This window comes from Suncus etruscus, chromosome 4 (assembly GCF_024139225.1).
Source record: "Suncus etruscus isolate mSunEtr1 chromosome 4, mSunEtr1.pri.cur, whole genome shotgun sequence".
NCBI lineage: Eukaryota > Metazoa > Chordata > Mammalia > Eulipotyphla > Soricidae > Suncus > Suncus etruscus.
In genome coordinates, this window is record NC_064851.1 from 88,618,554 (window position 1) to 88,640,432 (window position 21,879).

Consider the following 21,879-nt stretch of genomic DNA (forward strand, 5'->3'; position numbering starts at 1 on the left):
GTTCAACATCCAGGTTTTGGAGGAATCTCCATATTGATTTTCATAAAGGTTGGACTAAGCAGCATTCCCACCAGTAGTGAATAAAAGTTCTTTTCTTTCCACATCCCTGCCAGCACTGATTGTTCTTGTTCTTTGTGATGCCAGCCTCTGTGGTGTGAGATAGTACCTCACTGTAGTTTCGATTTGCATCTCCCTGAGGATTAGTGATCTGGAGAGTTTTTTATGTCTTTCTTCTTTGAGGAATTGTCTGTTCATTTCTTCTTTTTTATTTTTTGATGGGTTATATGTTTTTTTTTCTTATTAAGTCTGTCAGTGCCTTGTATATATTGGAGATATGCCTCTTGTCTGATGGGTATTGGATGAAAAGTTTCTCCCATTGTGTGTGTGGTTTTTATATACTAGGCACTATTTCATTTGAGGGGCAGAAGCTTCTCAGTTTATTATAGTCCCATCTGTTTATCTCTGCCTCCACTTGTTTGAAGAGTGCTGTTTCCTTCTTGAAGAAGCCTTTAGTCTCAATGTCATATAGGGTTTTACTTACATATTGTTCTATATACCTTATGGTTTCAGGCCTGATATCAAGTTTTTTAATCCATTTGGGTTTGATCTTTGTGCATGGTGTTAGATGGTGGTCTGAGTTCACTTTTTTGCAAGGAGCTAACCAGTTGTGCCAACACCACTTGTTGAAGAGGTTTTCCTTGCTCCATTTTGGATCTTTTGCTCCTTTATCAAAGATTAGTTGATGTCTGGGGAATAATCTCTGAATACTCAAATCTATTCCACTGATCTAAGGATTTGTCTTTATTGCAGTACCAGGCTGTATTGATAACCATTTCTTTGTAATACAGTTTAAAATTGGGGAAAGTAATGCCTCCTATATTCCTTTTCACATGGATTACTTTAGCTATTCATGGATGTTTATTGTTCCAAATGAATTTAAGGAGTGTTTGATCCACTTCTTTGAAAAATGTCATGGGTATCTTTAGAGGAATTGCATTTAATCTGTACAATGATTTGGGGAACATTTCCATTTTAATTATATTAATCCTGCCAATCCATGAGCAGGGTATGTGCCTCCATTACTTGTGTCCTCTCTTATTTCTTGAAGCAGGCTTTTGTGCTTTTTTTTTGTATAGGTCCTTCACCTCTTTAGTTAAATTGCCCCAAGATATTTGATTTTGAGGGGCACTAATATGAATGAGTTTTTTTTTATCCTCCTGAATGGGATTTTTTTTAATGTCAATTTCTCCTCTGTCATTTTTAGTATATAAGAAGGCCATTAACTATTGCATATTAATTTTGTAGCCTGCCACTTTGCTGTATGAATCTATGGTTTCTAGAAGCTTTTTGGCAGAGTCTTTATGGTTTTCTAAATATATTATCATGTCATCTGCAAACAGTGAGAGCTTGACTTCTTCCTTACCTATCTGGATGCCCTTGATATCTTTTTCTTGTCTAATCACTATGGCAAGTACTTCCAGTACTATGTTGAATAGGACTGGTGAGAGAGGGCAGCCTTGCCTTGTACCAGATTTTAGGGAAAAGGTTTTAGTTTATTTTCATTAATAATGGTATTTGCTTGTAGTAGATGGCCTTGATTATATTGAGAAAAGTTCCTTTCATTTCCATCTTGATGAGGGTTTTCATCAATAATGGGTGTTGGAACTTATCGAATGATTTCTTTATATCTATTGATAAGATCATATGATTTTTGTTTTTCTTTTTGTTGATATGGTGTATTATGTTGATTGATTTACAGATGTTAAACCATCCTTACATTCCTGGGATGAAACCTACTTGGTAATGGTGAATGACCTTCTTGATGATGCATTGAATTCTATTTGCCAGAATTTTGTTGAGGATCTTTGCAACGGTGTTCATCGGGATATTGGTCTGTAATTTTTTTGGCAGAATGTCTGTCTGGTTTTGGTATCAAGGTGATATTAGCTACATTGAAACTATTTGGAAGTTTTTCTGTTTCCTCAATTTTATGAAAGAGCCTTAAAAGGATTGGTAGAAGTTCCTCTTGAAAGTTTTGAAGGAATTCATTAGTGAATCCATTTGGGCCTAAGCTTTTGCTTTAGGGAAGATTTTTTATATATATTTTATTTAAACAACTTGATTACATACATGATTGTGTTTAGGTTTCAGCAATGTAAAGAACACCACCCATCACCAGTGCAACATTCCCATTTCCAATGTCCCAAATCTCCTTCCTTCCCACCCTACCCCCACCTGTACTCTAGATAGGCTTTCTATTTCCCTCATACATTCTCATTGTTAGGATAGTTCACAACGTATTTATTTCTCTAACTAAACTCATCCCTGTTTGTGGTGAGCTTCAAGAGGTGAGCTGTAACTTCTAGCCCTTCTCTCTTTTGTGTCTGAAAATTATTATTGCAAGAATGTCTTTCATTTTTCTTAAAACCAATAAATGAGTGAGGCCATTGTGCATTTTCTCTCTCTCTGACTTATATCACTTGCATAATAGATTCCATGTACATCCATGTATAGGAAAATTTCATAACTTCATCTCTCCTGACAGCTGCATAATATTCCATTGTGTATATGTACCACAGTTTCTTTAGCCATTCATCTGCTGAAGGGTATCTTGGTTGTTTCCACAGTCTTACTAAGTTAAATATTGCTGCAGTGAATATAGGTGTAAGGAAGGGATTTTTGTATTGTATTTTTGTGTTCCTAGGAGTGGTATAGCTGGATCATATAGCCATTCATCTGTTGAAGGGCATCTGGGTTGTTTCCATAGTCTTGCTATGGTAAATAGTGCTGGAATGAATATAGGTGTAATGAAGGGGTTTTTGTATTGTATTTTTATGTTCCTAGGGTATATTCCTAGGAGTGGTATAGCTGGATCGTATGGGAGCTCGATTTCCAGTTTTTGGAGGAATCTCCATATTGCTTTCCATAAAGGTTGAACTAGATGGCATTCCCACCAGCAGTGGATAAGAGTTCCTTTCTCTCCACATCCCCGCCAACACTGTTTATTCTCGTTCTTTGTGATGTGTGCCATTCTCTGGGGTGTGAGGTGGTATCTCATCGTTGTTTTGATTTGCATCTCCCTGATGATTAGTGATGTGGAGCATTTTTTCATGTGTCTTTTGGCCATTTGTACTTCTTCTTTGTCAAAGTGTCTGTTCATTTCTTCTCACCATTTTTTGATGGGATTAGATGTTTCTTCTTGTAAAGTTCTGTCAGTGCCTTGTACATTTTGGAGATTAGCCCCTTATCTGATGGGTATTGGGTGAATAGTTTCTCCCACTCAGTGGGTGGCTCTTGATCCTGGGCACTATTTCCTTTGAGGTGCAGAAGCTTCTCAGCTTAATATATTCCCATCTGTTAATCTCTGCTTTCACTTGCTTGGAAAGTGCAGTTTCCTCCTTGAAGATGCCTGTAATGTCCTGGAGTGTTTTGCCTATGTGCTGTTCTATATATCTTATGGTTTTGGGGCTGATATCGAGGTCTTTAATCCATTTGGATTTTACCTTCGTACATGATGTTAGCTGGGGGTCTAAATTCAATTTTTTGCAAGTGGCTATCCAGTTGTGCCAACACCACTTGTTGAAGAGGCTTTCCCTGCTCCATTTAGTATTTCCTGCTCCTTTATCAAAAATTAGGTGATTGTATGTCTGGGGAACATTTTCTGAATATTTAAGCCTATTCCACTGATCTGAGGACCTGTCCTTATTCCAATACCATGCTGTTTTGATAACTATTGCTTTGTAGTAAAGTTTAAAGTTGGGGAAAGTTATTCCTCCCATATTCCTTTTCCCAGTGATTGCTTTAGCTATTCTAGGGTGTTTATTGTTCCAAACGAATTTCAAAAGTGCCTGATCCACTTCTTTGAAGAATGTCATGGGTATCTTTAGAGGGATAGCATTAAATCTGTATAATGCCTTGGGGAGTATTGCCATTTTGATGATGTTAATTCTGCCAACCCATGAGCAGGGTATGTGCTTCCATTTCCACGTGTCCTCTCTTGTTTCTTGGAGTAGAGTTTTATAGTTTTCTTTGTATAGGTCCTTCACATTTTTAGTCAAGTTGATTCCAAGATATTTGAGTTTGTGTGGCACTATTGTGAATGGGGTTGTTTTCTTAATGTCCATTTCTTCCTTATTATTATTGGTGTATAGAAAGGCCATTGATTTTTGTGTGTTACTTTTGTAACCTGCCACATGGCTATATGAGTTTATTATTTCTAGAAGCTTTTTGGTAGAGTCTTTAGGGTTTTCTAAGTAGAGTATCATGTCATCTGCAAACAGCGAGAGCTTAACTTCTACCTTTCCTATCTGGATTCCCTTGATATCTTCTTCTTGCCTCATCGCTATAGCGAGTACTTCCAGTGCTATGTTGAATAGGAGTGGTGAGAAAGGACAGCCTTGTCTTGTGCCAGAATTTAGAGGGAAGGCTATTAGTTTTTCTTCATTGAGGATAATATTTGCCTCTGGTTTGTGGTAGATGGCCTTAACTATATTGAGAAAGGTTCCTTCCATTCTTATCTTGCTGAGAGTTTTGAGCAAGAATGGCTGTTGGACCTTATCAAATGCTTTCTCTGTGGGTATTGATATGATCATGTGATTTTTATTTTTCTTGCTGTTGATGTTGTGTATTATGTTGATAGATTTACAGATGTTAAACCATCCTTGCATTCCTGGGATAAAACCTACTTGATCGTAGTGGATGATCTTCTTAATGAGGCATTGAATCCTATTTACCAGGATTTTGTTGAGGATCTTTGCATCTGTGTTCATCAGCAATATTGGTCTGTACATTTCTTTTTTTGTAGCATCTCTGTCTGGTTTAGGTATCAAGGTGATGTTGGCTTCATAAAAGCTATTTGGAAGTATTCTTGTTTTTTCGATTTTATGAAAGAATCTTGCCAGGATTGGTAGTAGTTCCTCTTGAAAGGTTTGAAAGAATTCATTAGTGAATCCATCTGGGCCTGGGCTTTTGTTTTTGTGCAGACATTTGATTACTATCTTAATTTCCTCAATAGTGATGGGGGTGTTTAGATATGCTACATCCTCTTCGTTCAACCGTGGAAGATTATGTGTCCAAGAATTTATCTATTTCTTTCCAGGTTTCTCATTTTTTGTGGCTTAGAGTTTCTCAAAGTAGTTTCTGATTACCCTTTGGATCTCTACCATATCAGTAGTGATCTCTCCTTTTACATTTGGTGCATATATGTTTAGGAGAGTTATTTCTTCCAGCTCTATATGCCCCTTGATTGATATAAAATGCCCATCTTTTTCCCTTACAACCTTCCTGAGTATAAAGTTTGCATTATCTGATATTAGTATGGCTACTCCAGCTTTTTAATGGGTGTTGTTTGCTGGATAATTTTTCTCCAGCCTTTTATTTTGAGTCAATGTTTGTTCTGACTATGCAGGTGCATTTCTTGTAGGCAGCAAAAGATTGGATTGAGTTTTTTTTTTATCCATTTAGCCACTCTGTGTCTTTTAACTGGTGCATTTAGCCCATTGACATTGAGAGAAAGAATTGTCCTGGGATTTAGTGCCATCTTTATATCAAAGTTTGGTGTGTCTATTGATCAGTCTTGTCTTAAATTAGGTCTTTCAGTTTTTCTTTTAAGACTGGTTTTGATTCTGTGAAGTTTCTGAGCTGTTGTTTGTCTGTGAAACCATGTATTTTTCCTTCAAACCTGAAAGTGAGTTTTGCTGGGTGCAGTATTCTAGGCGAAGCATTTATTTCATTGAGTTTTGTCACTATGTCCCACCACTGCTTTCTGGGCCCTTGAGTATTTCAGGTGACAGGTCTGCAGTAAATCTCAAGTATGTTCCCTTGAAATGTAATTTCTCTTTCAAATTTTGCTGCTTTCAGAATTCTGTCTCTAACTGTGAGATTTCGTCATTGTGACTAGGATGTGTCTCGGGTGTTTTTTCTGGGGTCTCTTTTAGCTGGTACTCTTTGGGGCATGCAGGATTTAATCGCATGTATTCTTTAGGTCTGGGAGTTTTCTCTTTATTGATGTTCTTGACCATTGATTCTTCCTGGAGATTTTCGTCTTAGATCTCTGGGACTCCAGTGATGTTAAGTTGTTTCTGTTGAGCTTATCATAAACTTCTATTTTTCATCTGTTCCCATTCTTTGAGTAATTTTTCCAATTGTTTGATCATTTGCTTTAAGCCTTTTTTCCATCTCTTCAGCTGTAATGGAGTTATTATTCATCTCATCTTCCAGTGTACTAATTCTATCCTCAGCTGCTGTTAACCACCGTGGGAAAGCTCATTCATGTTCTTCTTCAATTCATCTACTGAGCTTTTCAGACCTATTATTTGAACTGAAATTTCAGTTTGGAGTTTTTTCTTTTCTATCATTCTCTTGATTCTTATTAGTGTTCTCTTCTATACTTTTTTTCAGTTCTTTGAACATCTTCCGTATTTTGACTCTAAACTCCTTATCTGAGAGACTGACTAGTTGGTTAGCCATGTTCTGTTCATCTGAGTTGTCATCTTCATTTTCTATGTCTGGTGCTGGCCTGCGTTGTTTCCCCCATTGAGTCACACTTGTATTGGTGTGGGTTTTTCTACATTTTGTGGTTGTATTCATTGGCTAAATGATGTGTGCGACCACTGCTCTGGCTCCTCCCTCTCTGGGAGTACCAACTCACCTCGAGGGAAGGATAGCCGTGTGCAGATGAAGCCACACACAAGATGAAATCAGGCCAAGAATGCAGCACAGCACAGGAAACAGTCAGAGATAGGTGCTGGCATTCTGAGTTCCAGCAGTGTTCAACGGCTTCCCACTTTCCTGGCATATCACTCACCTCCAGGGGAAGGCTCCAGGGAAGGCTAGTCGTGTGCAGATGAAGCCACACACTGGATGAAATCAGGCTTTAGGGAAGGCTATCCGTGCATAGATGAAGCCACACACAGGATGAAATCAGCCAAGTATGCACCAAAACACAGCACAGGAGACAGTCAGATATAGGTGCTGGGTATCTGATTCCAGCGAGAGTTTCAGCGGCTTTCCCCCTTTCCAGGCGTATCTCTTGGGGAAGATTTCTCATCACCATTTTAATTTCCTCAGTAGTGATGGGGGTGTTTAGATATGCTACCTCATCCTTATTTAACTGTAGAAGGTTATAAGAGTCCAAGAATTTGTCCATTTCTGCCAGGTTATCATATTTTGTGGCATAGAGTTTCTCAAAGTAGCCTCTCTTTACCCTTTGAATCTCTGCAATATCTGTAGTGATTTCCCCCTTTTTTATTTCTAATCCAGTATACCAAGTTTCTCATTTTCTTTGTGAGTTTTGATAGTGGTTTATCAATCTTGTTTATTTTTTCAAAGAACCAACTTGTGCTTTTGTTCATCTTTCAGATTGTTTTCTGAATTTCCACTTCACTAATTTTTACTCTAAGCTTTTTATTTTCTTCTGCCTACATATTTTTTATTCCATTTGTTGATAATTTTCTAATTTATAAATTGTGTCATTAAGCTATTCATGTAGGCTCCTTCTACCTTCCTAATGTCTGCTTGCAAATCTATAATGTGGAACCAGCAAAATATTTAATATAATTGTTGACAAATCTGAAAAAATATCAATAACAACACAATAATTGTGGGAGACCTAAACACTGTCCTGTCACCCCTTGATAGGCCAACCACACTGAAAAATATGCTAGCTCTGAAAAGAAAAATGGAAGTAGTCTAGCAGATATAAATAAATAAATAAATAAATAAATAAATAAATAAATAAATAAATATAGGGCACTCCATCCCCAGAAATCTGTATAAACATTCTTCTCCAATGCACATGGGTCATTTTCTAGGATAGACTACATGCTAACCCATAAAACATATCTCCTTTAAAATCAAGAGGATAAAAATAGTGCAGACTACGTTACTGATCACAAGGTAGTAAAATTAGATATGAAATACAAAGGGACATAGAAGAAAAACTTTGACACCTGGAAATTAAACAGCTTACTACTGAAGAACCAGCAGGTCAGAGATAAAATCAAAGAGAAAATCAAAATATTCTTGGAAACAAATGAAAATAAAGACAGAAATTATCAGAATATATGGGACACATCAAAAGCAGTACTGTGAGGTAAATTTATAGATTTGCAAGCAGACATTAGGAACTTATCAAAGACTTATATTGTCATCTGTTCACATTTTTTTTGAATAATTTTTTTTCATTGATCATTTGCTTTAAGGCTTTTTTTCAACCTTGTCTGCTGTTTGGAGTTGTTATGCATCTCAATTTCCAGCTCACTGATTCTATTCCCAGCTGTTGTTATCCTGTTGTAGAGGCTTTCCTTTGAGGTTTTCAATTCATCTACTGAGTTTTTCAGACCTGTTATTTCTATTTGGAGTTTTCTGATTTCTATTTTCATATTCTCTTGATTCCTATTAATGTTCCGTTCAACTTGATCTATGTTTTCTTTGAGTTCTGTGAACATCCTCCATATTTCTTCTCTAAACTACATATCTGAGAGAATAAGTAGATGGTTGGCCTTTTTCAGGTCATCAGAGTTGCTATCTTCATTTTCTATGCCTGGTGTTGGCCTGCATTGTTTCCCCATTGTCATGCTTGCATTGTGGATTTTTCTACATGTTGTGGTTGTATTCATGGGCTAGAAGATGCACACAGCCAAGAAGTGTGCTTCTCTTACATGCTTCCAGCCTAGGCTCCATCTTTGACATCCTATGTTGTCCCCTGTGCACCATCAGGAGTAATTTTAGAGTTCAGTCAGGCATAACCCCTGAGGACCTCCAAGGGTAACCCTAACAGTCATTAGAGAAATGCAAATAAAATTTTTTTGTTTTTTTGAGGCAACACCTGGAGGTACTCAGGGGTTGCTCCTGGCTTTGTACTCAGAAATCACTCCTAGCAGGCTCAGCAAATTGTATGATTTGAAAATCAAAATCTGAGCAAAATATCTTTTACACCCTCTAGTATAGTTAAAGTATAAATGTTAGATCATTAGAAATGTTGGCAAGGATGTAAAAAGTATATCCTTTGTACATTAATAGTGGGGTTATCACCCTACTATTATTCAATGCAATTACTTTGTAAAACAACTTAACAGTTCCTCAAAGCATTAAAAGGAGTTACTAGATAGCACAGCTTCTCCAAAGCTACCCAAAAGAAGTGAAACCATATGTTCCCCCACAAAAGCTTGTTCTCACATGTCTTGCTTGAAAATATTAATAGGTTTTTCATAACAGCCTGAAAAGTGGAAGCTTGTCCAATTTAAAAGTACAAAAATATTCCAGTCTTATTGTATTCTCACCAATGTGTACTTTATATTTTTAAAACTTTATCTGGAATGTGATTATATGATTACCAACAAAGTAAAATACTATATATTTATATTTATTCTATTTCTTTGGGTAAATATTTATTCAGGCATGTAAGTTTATTTCTTCTGAAGTATTACCTGGAATATTTTTTATAATTTGTATTGAGAAATATATGAATTGCAAGTCTTTCACAGTTATATTTAAGGTACATAGTGACAATGAGTTAAGGCAATTCCCACCACCAATGCTAATCAGCCTCTGCCACTGTTCCCAGCATGCACATGACCTAGAATACTTTAACTGAGCAACTGGGAAATAAAAAGTAATCTATCAACTAAATTAAATATTATTTAGTACTAAGAACTCAGTATAGTTGAACAAAAGCTAAAGGGATGGGTCAATTGAAGGAAAACATACTTTGCAGGCAGGAGGTCCAGTCTCTGTTCCTAGCAGGAATTGATAACAAGCCAGAGTAACTCCTAAGAACTTCTGGGTCTGGAGTCTGGTCTGGGGAAGGGGAGGGTGTGAGAATGATACTATAGTAGGTAAGGTGCTTGCCTTGCACTCAGCCCACCCAGTTTCAATCCTCAGCATCTCATATGGTCCGTCCATCCCACCAGAAATGATTCCTGAGTGTAGAACCCCTGAGTACCACCAAGCATGACCCAAAACAAACCAAAAAAAAAGCAATACCAAGGAACAAAGAAAAGTATAAAATTATATTAAAAGATGTGTGCAATATTGGGGCAGGAGTGATTGCATAGCAGGTAGGGTACTTGCTAAAGGAAAGAAAGAAATCATAGAAACCCCAATATTGTGTGGTACAGTTTATATGAAATTCCCAAAATAGTCAGATCCATAAAAATAAAAATAACTGGTGGCTGCTGAGAGTTATGGATAAGAAGGAAAGCAGAACAAACACTCACAATAATGATTTAAAGGAAAAGCCATGAGTTCTTTTTGCATTCTGACTATATCTCCAGTGTGTCATTGTTTCTTCTGTATCTCTACTACTCCAGCTGCTTCTGTTTGGCCACAACACTCTCTCTCTCTCTCTCTCTCTCTCTCTCTCTCTCTCTCTCTCTCTCTCTCTCTCTCTCTCTCTCGATTCTTCTGGTCACCAGCAGGGTATCTCAGCTTTGGCCTTGCAGAAGCTATACTGGGGAAGGTTTGCAAAGGAAAGGAAGGTCCAGCATACAGTCACTGTAGGGCCTGCGCTATTTCTGCAGCTCTGTTTTAGAAATGTGAAGTCAAGAAGATCAAACATTTGGGCTAACTCTGGGCTAGTGAAAGCAGATGTCATGGCCACACACATGACTCTCTATGAAACTCTTCAGTAACAGAAGAATAAAGAGGCCTCATCCCGCTGAGGAAGGACACTCAGATACAGACTCAGGACTGGGGAGTTTTGGTAAATGATACAGCATAGAAAGGTAGAGATGCTTGAACAGATATTATCAAAGAGGAAGGTGTGTGTGTGTGTGTGTGTGGTGTGTGTGTGTGTCCACGTTGTATGTGTATGAAAGAGAAAGTGAGACATAGTCTGCAATTAAGAGGTAGAGACCAATGTTGCTATGGCTCTCCAGTATATATATATATATATATATATATATAACTTTAACTTTAACTTTAAAAAACTTTTTAAAGGGGGAGCCAGAGTGGTAGTGTAGCAGTAGGGCATTTGCCTTGTACGTGGCTGACCTAGGACAGACCACGGTTCGATCCCCCTGCATCCCATATGGTCCCCCAAGCCAGGAGCGATTTCTGAGCATAGCCAGGAGTAATTCCTGAGCATCATCGGGGTGTGGCCCCAAAACAAACAGCAATAGTTTTAGAAAAAGACATTGTAACTTAAAAAATGTTGTTTGATATTGTTTTCTATTATCTGAGCAGTGACAGCACAAGCATTCTTGTTATTATGTAACTTTTAGACCTGGATTTGAACTCTAATTTAGGAGAACAGAGGTAATATTGTAGTCGGAATTGTAATACTACTTGGCTTTATTCTTAGACCCTAATTTTCCTTATCTGTAAATTGAGTATAATTATATCTTCCTTAAAGAAGTGTCACAAAGAAAGTAAAAATTTGGATTTTATTTATTTGCTTTTCCAGTGTTAGGAATCAAACCCAAGGCTTCACAACACACACACACACACACACACACACACACACACACACACACACACACACTCTGCTGGTGTGCACAAGAGCCTTCCTCAATAACGTTAGTTAGGATATAGACCCCACTCTTCATGTATTTATTGATGAGTGAGGACAGCAATAAGTAAAATTAGCCTAAAATTTTTGAGGAAAATAGGAACTAATTTAAAGTACAATGAACAATTTTTAGTGTCCCTTCTGCTCCACCCATTCTATTTCCTTGGTGTTTTAGTGACCAGTGACTTGGTTGCAACACTAACTAGAGATCACACACTTGCACTGTAGTGTCAGAGATCACAGATGAAAGTGTTGCTGGCCTTGCACTCAGAATTCTTTCTCTCTCTCTCTCTCTCTCTCTCTCTCTCTCTCTCTCTCTCTCTCTCTTTCTCTCTCTCTCCCTCCCTCCCCTCTCCTTTTCTCTCATTCTCTACCCTCTCTCTCTCCTTACTCTCACTTCCTTTCTCCCCTGCCCTTTAGACACTGTGGTTTGCAATATTGTTACTGAACTGTATCATGCCTAACATACAGATAGAGCAGGCCTTGGTGCCATACATTTGTTTCTTCTTTGGAAAGTTAATGCTATGTCACTTAAACCACATCCCTGTGCCCAAATGAACTTTCTTTGCAGACTATTTTTAGTGTTCTTTCTAGGCTATTTTCTTTGTTTTTAATTAATAACTTTATTTAAACACTGTTGTTAAAAGGCTGTTCAGAATACAGTTGGTTTGTTTTTTGTTGGTTTGTTTTTTGGGGACACACCTGGTGATGCCCAGGGATTTACTCTTGGCTGTGTTCTCAGAAATTGCTCCTAGCTTGAGGGACCATATGGGTGCCAGGGGACTGAACCTCTTTCTGTCCTTGGTTAGCACATGCAAGGCAAATGCCCTACCGCTTGTGCCACTGCTCCAGCCCCTACGGTTGGTTTTTTTCTTCCCCCACAGATACAAAGTTACTTACTCATGATTGAGTTTTAGTCATACAATGTACAACAACTTCACCAGTGCACATTTTCCACCACCAATGCCCTCCAACCACCCCCATTCCTGCCTATGGGGCAGATATTTCTTTTCTCTCTTTTCTTCTCTCTCATTCTCACTCTCAGTTCCTTTACCACCCTTTTAGACATTGTGATTTACAATATTGTTACTGAGGGACATCATGCCTATCACTTTGTCTCTTTTCAGCACCCAGTTATTGTCCAGAGGGATCATTTTTAATTATCATTATCATAGAGGTCCCTTCTCTGCCCTAACTGCACACTCTTGCTATTTGTGCGAAGCTACCTACCATGGAATAGTCCTCCTGGCTCTCTTCTTTATTGTCTCTGGATATTATTATCATACTATCTTTTTATATATGCCCCAAAGGAGTGAGATAATTCTATGTCTATTCCTCTATCTCTGACTCATTTTACTCAAAATAATACTCCCCATATCTATTATTAGCAAATTTCATGACTTCATTTTTTCTCAACAGCTTCATAATATTCCTTTGTGTAAATGCACCAGTGTTTCTTCATCTGCTCATTGGTTTTCAAGTATCCTAGTTGTTTCCAGATAATGACTATTGTGACTAGTGCTTTAATGAATACAGAAATGCAGAGGATTTTCTACATTGTATTTTTGGACTCCTAGTTGTGATATTTCTGGGTCATTTTCTAATTTTTTGAGGAATGGCCATATTGTTTTCCAAAATGCTGGACCAGTCTAAATTCTCACCAGCAGTGAATGAGAGTTCCTTTCTCCCTGCATGGCACTAGTACTGATTGTCCTTGTTTCTTGTAATGTGTTCCAGTCTCTGTGGTATGAGATTTTATTTTATAGTAGTTTTTAATTTGCATCTCCCTGTTAATTAATGATGTGGGCCTATTTTTTAATTTGTCTTTTGGTCATCTAAATTTCTTTGAGTAAACGTCTGTTCATTTCTTCTCCCTATTTTTGGATGGGGTTAGATAAGTTTTCCTTGCTAAGCTCAAACAGTGCCTTGTGTATTTTGGATATTAAACCTTTATCAGAAGTGTTTGGGGGAATAGTTTCTACCATTTCTCCCATAATCATTTTGTGGGTAGTCTTTGTACCTTAGTTACCATTTCCTTTGAGGTACAGAAGCTTCTCAGTTTAATGTAGTCAATTTGTTTATCTTAGCTTCCACTTACTTGTTTTACCCTGGGTGATGCTTTCAGTTTCAATGACATGGAGTGTTCTGTCTACATTTTCCTCTATGTATCTATAGTTTCAAGTCTAATATCACGATCTTCAATACATTTTGATTTGACTTTTTGTATACAGTGTTAAGGAGAGGTCTGTATTCACTTTATTGCATGTACTTGACCAATTTTTACATCACTCATTGAAAAAGCTTTTCTTGCTCCACTCTGTATTTCTTGCCTCTTTATCAGTGATTAATTGATTATATACCTGAGGGTCAGAATCAGAATATTCAAGTCTATTCCATTAATCCGAGGGTCTGTTTTTATTCCAGTATTATGCTGTTTTATTGACTACTGGTTATAATATAATTTGAAGTTGGGAAAAGTGATGACTCCCATCTTCTGTTTTCCAAGGATTGTTTTAGCTATTCTTGTAGGTTTATCATTCCAAGTAATTCCAGGAGCATTTGATCTATTTATTTCAAATTTTTCATGGGTATCCTTAAGGGAGTTGCATTAAGTCTGTATAATACTTTGGAGAATTTAAAATTAACTATTTTAATGATGTCAATCCTACCAATCTATGAATAGGGATTTGTTTTCATTTCCTTGTAACCTCTTTTATTTCATGAAGTAGAGTTTTGTAGTTTTCATTGTATTGGTCTTTCATCTCTTTAGTTAAGTTGATTCCAAGGTCCTTGATTTTCTGAGGCACAATTCACAATTGTGAATAGGATTTTATTAAAACCAATTCTTCACATTCATATATTATATATAAAATTTATATATATTTGTATATTAATGTTTAACTATCTCTTTCCTATACAAATATATTGTTTCTATAAGCTGTTTTGTATGTTCTTTAGTGTTTTCTATATATAGTATCATCTGCAAAAGGAAGAACTTATAACCTCTTCTTTTCCTATCTGGATGCCTTTGATATCTTTTTTTTTTTTTTTTTTTTTTTTTTTTTTTTTTTTTTTTTTTTGCCAAATTGCAATAACAAGTACTTTCAGTACTATATTGAATAGAAGTGGTGAGAGAGGAAAGCTTGTCTTGAGCCAGATCTAGGAGGAATAGCTTGTGGTAAATGAGTGACTATATTGAGGAAAGTTCCTTCAATACATATCTTACTGAGAGAATTTATCATGAATGGGTGATTGACCTTGTCAAATGATTTCTCTGCATCTATTGCTATTATCATAAGAGTTTTATATTTTCTTTTGTTGATATTATGTATTATATTGATTTACTTGTATTTTAAACCATTCTTGCATCTCTGAAATGACTCCTACTCAGTCATGACCTTCTTGATTATCAGCTCTGGGCTTTATTTGCTAGAATTTTGTTGAGGATCTTTACATCTATGTTCATAAAGGATACCAGCCAATAATTCTCTGTTTTTGTGATGGTGTCTCTGCTTTTGTTATTAAAGTCATGTTAGCTTCATAGAAATTGTTTAGTAGTGTTTGTTTCTTTACATTCCTGGAAGAGCCTGACAAGTATAGTCAGTTAGGTACTTTAAAAAAATTTGGGGGGCTGGTGAGGTGGCGCTAGAGGTAAGGCTTTGCAAGCGCTAGCCAAGGAAGGACCGCGGTTCGATCCCTCGGCGTCCCTTATGGTCCCCCCAAGCAAGGAGCAATTTCTGAGCACTTAGCCAGGAGTAACCCCTGAGCATCAATGGGTGTGGCCAAAAAACGAAAAAATAATTTTTTTGAAGAAATTTACTAGTTAAAACCATATAGACCTGGGCTGTTGTATTTAGGAAGCCTTTTGATTACCATTTAAATATACTTCATAATCATATATATTCAAGTATTCTACGTCATCTTGGTTCAATCATAGGGAGATTATAGGAGTCCAAGAATTTAACAATTTCTTTCAGGTTCTCTCATTTTGTGGCATAAAGCTTCTCAAAGTAATCTCTAATTACCATTTGAATCTCCATAGTGACATCTATAGTGACATTCCCCTTTTCATTTCTGACTATTTTTCTATTTATTAAGATTATTTCTTTGTATCTTGCTAATGGTTTATTGATCTTGTTTATTTTTTCAAAGAACCAACTCTTGATTTAATTGATATTTTAGATTCTTTCTTTTTGATGTCCAGTTAAATAATTTATGCTTTATATTTTGTTACTTTCCTCCTCCTGCTTTTGGCTCATTTTGTTGGTCATTTTCCAATTTCTTAACCTGTGCATTAACCTATAGAGGCCCTTTCTTCCTAATGAATCCGTGCAAGGCTATAAATTTTCCCCTTGGCACCTCTTTTGCTGTATCCCAAAAACTCTGATAATTCATGTTTTTCTTTTCATTCATTTCCAGGAATTGTTTTATTTTTCTCTTTAATTTCATCTCTGGTCCATTCACTGTTCAGTAGAGAACTGTTTAATTTTCAGGGGTTGAAATTATTTCTCTGTTTCTGTTTGTAGATTACTTCTGTTTTCAATGCATCATGGTTTGAGGAGATAGGCAATACAATTTCTATCCTCTTGATTTTATGGAGGTATGTTTTATAGCCCAATATGTGGCCTATCTTGGAGAATTGCCATGTATATTAGAGAAGAATGTGTATATTCAGATTTTTGGGTGTGAAGAGCCCTATATATCTACAAGTCCTCTCTCCTTCATGTCTTCCTTCAAAGCTAGTATATCTTTGTTGTTATACTCTTGATTTATTCACCAAGAGGTGACAGAGCAGTGTTGAAGTCTCCCATTACTATTGTATTGCCGTTGATGTCTTTTTTCAAGTATATTAGCAGGTGCTTTAAGTATTTTTCTGGTCCTTTTTGAGTGTATATATGTCTAGGAGTATTATTTCTTCCTGATATACATATTCCTTGGTTATTAAGCAATGATTCTGTCTCTTGTAACCTTTATAACCTGAAGACTATGGTATCTGATATTAGTATGGCCAACCCAGTCTATTTTAAGGGAGTTGTTTGCTTGAAGGATTGCCTTCCAACCTTATACTTTGAGACTTTATTTGCTGTGATTATTTAAATGTGTTTCATGTAGGCAGAAAAATGTTGTTTTCGATTTTTTTTATCTGTTTCACCACTCCATGTCTCTTAACTGGTGCATTTAGTTAATTGATGTTGAGAGAGATTACTGTTAGGGATCTTTGTGTCATCTTTTTGAAGAAGTTTGGTGTATTTGTGTGGTCTCTCTTGCCTTAAAATACTTGCCTTTAGTACTTTTTTGAAAGTTGGTTTTGAGTCTGTAAAGTTTCTGAGCTGTTGTTTATTCATGAATATATGTGAAATGAAAGTCTGACTGAGGGAATTATTCTTGGTGAGGCATTCATTTCATTGAGTGTTTTCACCATATCCCACCACTGCCTTCAGGCATGGAGGGTTGCTTGTGACAAATATTCTGTAAAAAGAAGTTTGCTTCTTTGCATGTAATTTCTTTTTTTCTTTTTCTTTTTTTTTTTTTGGGGGGGGGTGCTCACCTGGTGGTTACTCCTGTAACCAGTAACTCAGGGGTTACACCTGGCTCCATGCTCAGAAATCACTCCTGGCAGGCTCAGGGACCATATGGGATGCCAAGGACTGAACCCAAGTCCATCCTGGGTCAGCCACACGTGCAATTCAAACACCCTACCACTCTGCTATCACTCCGACCCCTTCCCTTTTTGATCTCGTTGCTTTCAGTATTATATCATTGTGAATTTGTTTTGAGTTGCTTTTATTTGGATCTCTTTTCGCTGGTATTCTTTGGGCATTCAGGACATGGGTGCAAGCATGTTTAAGCTCTTGGAATTTCTCAGTGATGATGTCTTTGACTGGCACTTCTTCATAGGGCTTTTCTTCTTGGCCCTCTAGGACTTCAATTATTCTTATTTTGCTCCTACTAAATGTATGCCAAATGTTTAATATGATTTGTTTACTTATTTTGAGGACTTTTCCATCTTCTGTTTGTTTATTTAAGACTCTTTTCCAACTTCTTCTGTTGTATGGAAGTGTTATTCAGCTCATCTTCCAGCTCACTGATCCTGCCATATGCAGCTCTTTTTCTGCTGGTGAGGTCCTTCACCAGTTTTCATTATAAGTTTTTCATTATACTTACCAAACTTTTCAGTCCTGATATTTCTTTTTGAAGTTTATTTTTATTTCTACTTGAATATTCTCTTGAATCTTATTGGTGTACATTCTATGACTTCTTTGAGTTCTCTTCCTCTCTCAACTTTTCCTCTCTAAGATCCTATCAGAGGAACTATCTAAGTGGTTGATGCTACTCAGGTCTTCAGAACTACCATCTTTATTCACTAAGTGTGATGGGATTCTGCATTGTGCCTTTTTATTGTGCACTTTGTAGTGTATTTAAAAAAAAAAAAAGGTGTTGTGTTGGGGCTCCTTGACTAGAAGAAATGCAAGGCCTCTTTTGAGTCCAATCTCCATCTATAGTTTGCAGCTATTGCCACTGCTACCAGCCACCAATCCTTTTCTTTCTCATGGCCTTGTCTAGAGCACTCACTCATTTCATACTAGTGCTTTGAGTACAAACACCACCCACAGCCTGCAGTCACTGTCACAACTACCAGTCACAGTTCTGTTATTTTCAGTATTCTATATTTGTTCTGGAATCACAACTGGCAGTTCTCAGAGATTACTCATGGCTTTATGCTCAGGAATAACTTCTGGAAGTGCTCAGGAGACCATATTCAGTGCCCAGGATTGAACTACAGTAGGCTGTATACAAGGCAAAAGCCTTCTCTGCTGTACTATCATTCAGCCCTATCAGTATTCTTTATTCTTCAGAGATTAAAAAAAACTATAAAATAGAATGTATTATTTTCTTTTTGAGATACTGATCTATAATTTACTTTTGTATATAGAAGATATGCAAAACATATAAATTTTCCAATGGAAGTTAAGAACTGGTTGAACAAAATTAGATATGTTCTTTTGTTTTTAAAAGTACCAGTAGTAGACATCTAGTATGATGTCTCTCTTCTTTATTACTCTATCAACTGCTTCATACAGAGTTAAGCTAATAATAAAATTGGAAAATTATTTTGTCAATATTTATGTTATATGCCCACAGGGGAAAACTTAAGCCTAAAATCACTAAAAAAGTAATAGTAACCTATTTACTAATAACAGCTACCAACTATTTTTTTTATCATTGCAGGTATAATGCTTATATTTCTACCTGTAGTATTACTTGCCATTGATCTTCATTAAAGGACTGTTCTCCAAGAAAATCATAGCAGAAATAGTGTTGGAACAAACAATTGGTGTGACATTCAGTCACTATTTTGTTTCTTGAAACATCTGAGTCCCCAGCTTTTAATAAAAGAGTTTTGGGAAGAGAGAACCCCTGAGGCACCCTTGTAAATTTTCAAAAGAGTTTTGCTTGTTCATTTGATTTTTAGTAGCCAAGACCCAGAAATAGTAACTGCACAGCATGAAAACATGTGTCAGGCTTGTACAATAAAGAATTGTTTATCCAAAATGCTAGTAGCAACAAGGTTTGTTTCTAATATCCTTTCTAACATTAGTGATACCAAGTGCTCATTCATTCATTCAATCAGCCCCCTATTATGGATCTCTCCTTTATAAATTTTTCTGTCTCTTAGGAACTCTGGTTTATATTATATTCTTCTTTTATCTTCTTTCTAGAAGTATTTCTTGCCCATAGGCTTTCTACTAGTTACAAATAGGGATTTCTTTAAATTATTAAACTAACCATTAGGGAAATAGATCCCAGGTCTCAAGAGATTTAGAGGATTCTAATTACACTGAGAACCAAGTAGGTTCACTTCAATCCTCCCCAAAGATTGGATGATGGCCTCATTTGCTTTCAATAATTCAGGAATGAAGTCTTCAGTTCCTCTGACTGAGGGCTTCTAACCAGCTAATGAAATCCCAATTGTGAGAACACAACTAAATATTTCAACTATTGATTAAATCACTTCTGATTTTTAAAAAGAGATACCAGCTGTTTTATGCCCAGTGAGCAGTTTTTACTAGCAAATTGACATTTCCTAATATACTGAAGGCCAGTTGTAAAACTTGCCTCAGAGCATTTTACCACATCAAGTGAGATCATTAACTTCCTAATTAACCATGCAGTAGACCACTGAACTGTAGTACATTGCTATCATCCAATACCCTTATACCCCCCAGAAGTGTGGTGATCTTTGGTATCAGTTCCCAGATAATGGTATCACTTAGCATTTATACAGTCCTTCATCATTCCTTCATATCACAGCTATGGGAGGGACTCCTTAATATTGCCAATTGATTCTTTCAATTTGCAAAGAAGAGTTATATAGAGAGGAAAATGTCTGAGAACATGCACAGATCACAAAAAAAGACCTTTCCTAGGGGATTCCAAATGTATTTTATAGTATAAGATACTACAATAACACTCAGACATGCTTGAGGAATATAAAATATGGTTAATCTTTAAAAACGTTTGAGATTAGGAATGAAACCCAGTATTGTAACATGTGACTTGCATGTGTGACACCTTGGGTTTGATTCTGGGTACAAGCACACACACACACACACACACACACACACACACACACACACACACACTTAGAGACACCATTTGTATTTTTATTTCTTTTTCATTTTTTTTTTGTGGCGGTGACAATCGGGGTCCCTCAGTGGTGATCAGGGCTTACTCTTATCTCTGTACTCTGGGATCACTCCTGGTGTGCTCAGGGGACTATCGGGGATGCTGGTGATTCCACAGGCAAAGCAAATACCCTTCTGCTGTACTTGTATAGCTTAGTTAGAATATTTTTATTTATTATATGATATTGGGGGGAGACAGAGAGATATAATATAGTGAGTAGGATATTGCCATGTATACATACAACCCAGGTTCAATCCCTAGAATCCTTTATAATAGGAACTCTGAGTACCATTAGGAGTGATTCCTGAGCTTAGAACTTGACAAAAGTCGAGAACACAGGTGAGTATGACCCCAAAACAAAAGAAAAGGCTGTGTGTGTGTTTTCTGTGGTTTAAAGGAGGATTCCCAAGAGATACTATAGGAATTAAGACATTTGCCTTGCATATAGTTGATCTTGGTTTGATCCCTGACATCAAATATGGAGCCCATAACTGCCAAGAATGATTTCTAAGCTGAAATTCTTATATGTTCAAGAACTTCTAATACTAGTTCAGTAACAATGTTGGCTATTTTTAGTTGCAGGATTTGATTTGCAGAGAATATAGTTCTGTTCTCATGAACCACCAAATGGGAAAATAAATTTCGGCAATAATCTCATATTAAATAAGTTTTATTGCAGTTGTCACTGCAAAAGTGCAGTACAGAATATGCAGGAAGCAAGGAGATCCCACAAAACCTGGAATGGAAAATGAGACAGCATATAAATGCTGAGCTGACAGAAAAGAATACAGGAAATTTTAAAGTTATGGTAGAGTATTTCATTAGAGATGCTTGAGTGAAGAAGAATCAAGTGAAGAAGTATCAAGTAGCAAAGGATGGCAATCTAGTGCAGGTGGTGAAGTGAGTAGATTTGAGAGGGTTAAATGAAATTTGCAAAACTAAATGCAATTAGGATATAAGCAATAAAAGTAAAGGAAAATTAGGTACTACTGACCACACAGACATTAGAGATAACTAGAATTATTTCAAAAGAGCTGTAATGGAAAATGGGGAAAGATTCTTCATTTGATATGTTTTTATTTTATTTTTTATTGATTTGGGGGTCATACCCATTCATGCTCAGGACTTACTCTTGGTTTTGTTTTCAGCAATTACTCCTGCTTAGGCCTGAGAAATCATATGTGATGCTGTGGATCAAACCCAGATTGGCCACATGAAAGGCAATAGCTATACAAAATGTATTATCTTTCTAACCTATATGTGAATTTTGAAGTTTTATGTGGTAAAAGAGCATTTGCCTTAGACTATGTAGCTCTAAATTGCTACTTCTTACCACATTAGTAGACTCTGATTCAGTTCTATGGAACCTAGATAGTGTCTTTCAAAGTAGGACTAAAGACCAACATTGAAGGCTTCCATAATTTATAAACATTTTCACCTGCTCTATTTATGAACTCCAAAACAATCTTTGGAGATATTTTGTAGGAAGCATTATCTTTGTTCTACTAGCATGAAGTTGAGGCTTCCAGAGTTTGTGACTTGACCAAGGCAATTTTGATCTGATAAAAGAGCAGCCTAGTACTTACATTCAGATCAGCTGGCTCCTATCACAGAAGTCTTTCTTTAGTATGTTTTCTTGATATTAGGTTAGAGGAAACTCTGCCAATTATCAGGACTGCTAT

At 36.6% G+C, this 21,879-nt stretch overlaps 1 protein-coding gene across 1 annotated transcript in view; it reads left to right on the forward strand.

Annotated features, from left to right (window-relative positions):
* Positions 1 to 21,879, forward strand: part of SLC35F1 (solute carrier family 35 member F1) — a 491,181-nt gene that overhangs the window by 401,543 nt on the left and 67,759 nt on the right. The gene's annotated exons all lie outside the window — the stretch shown is intronic.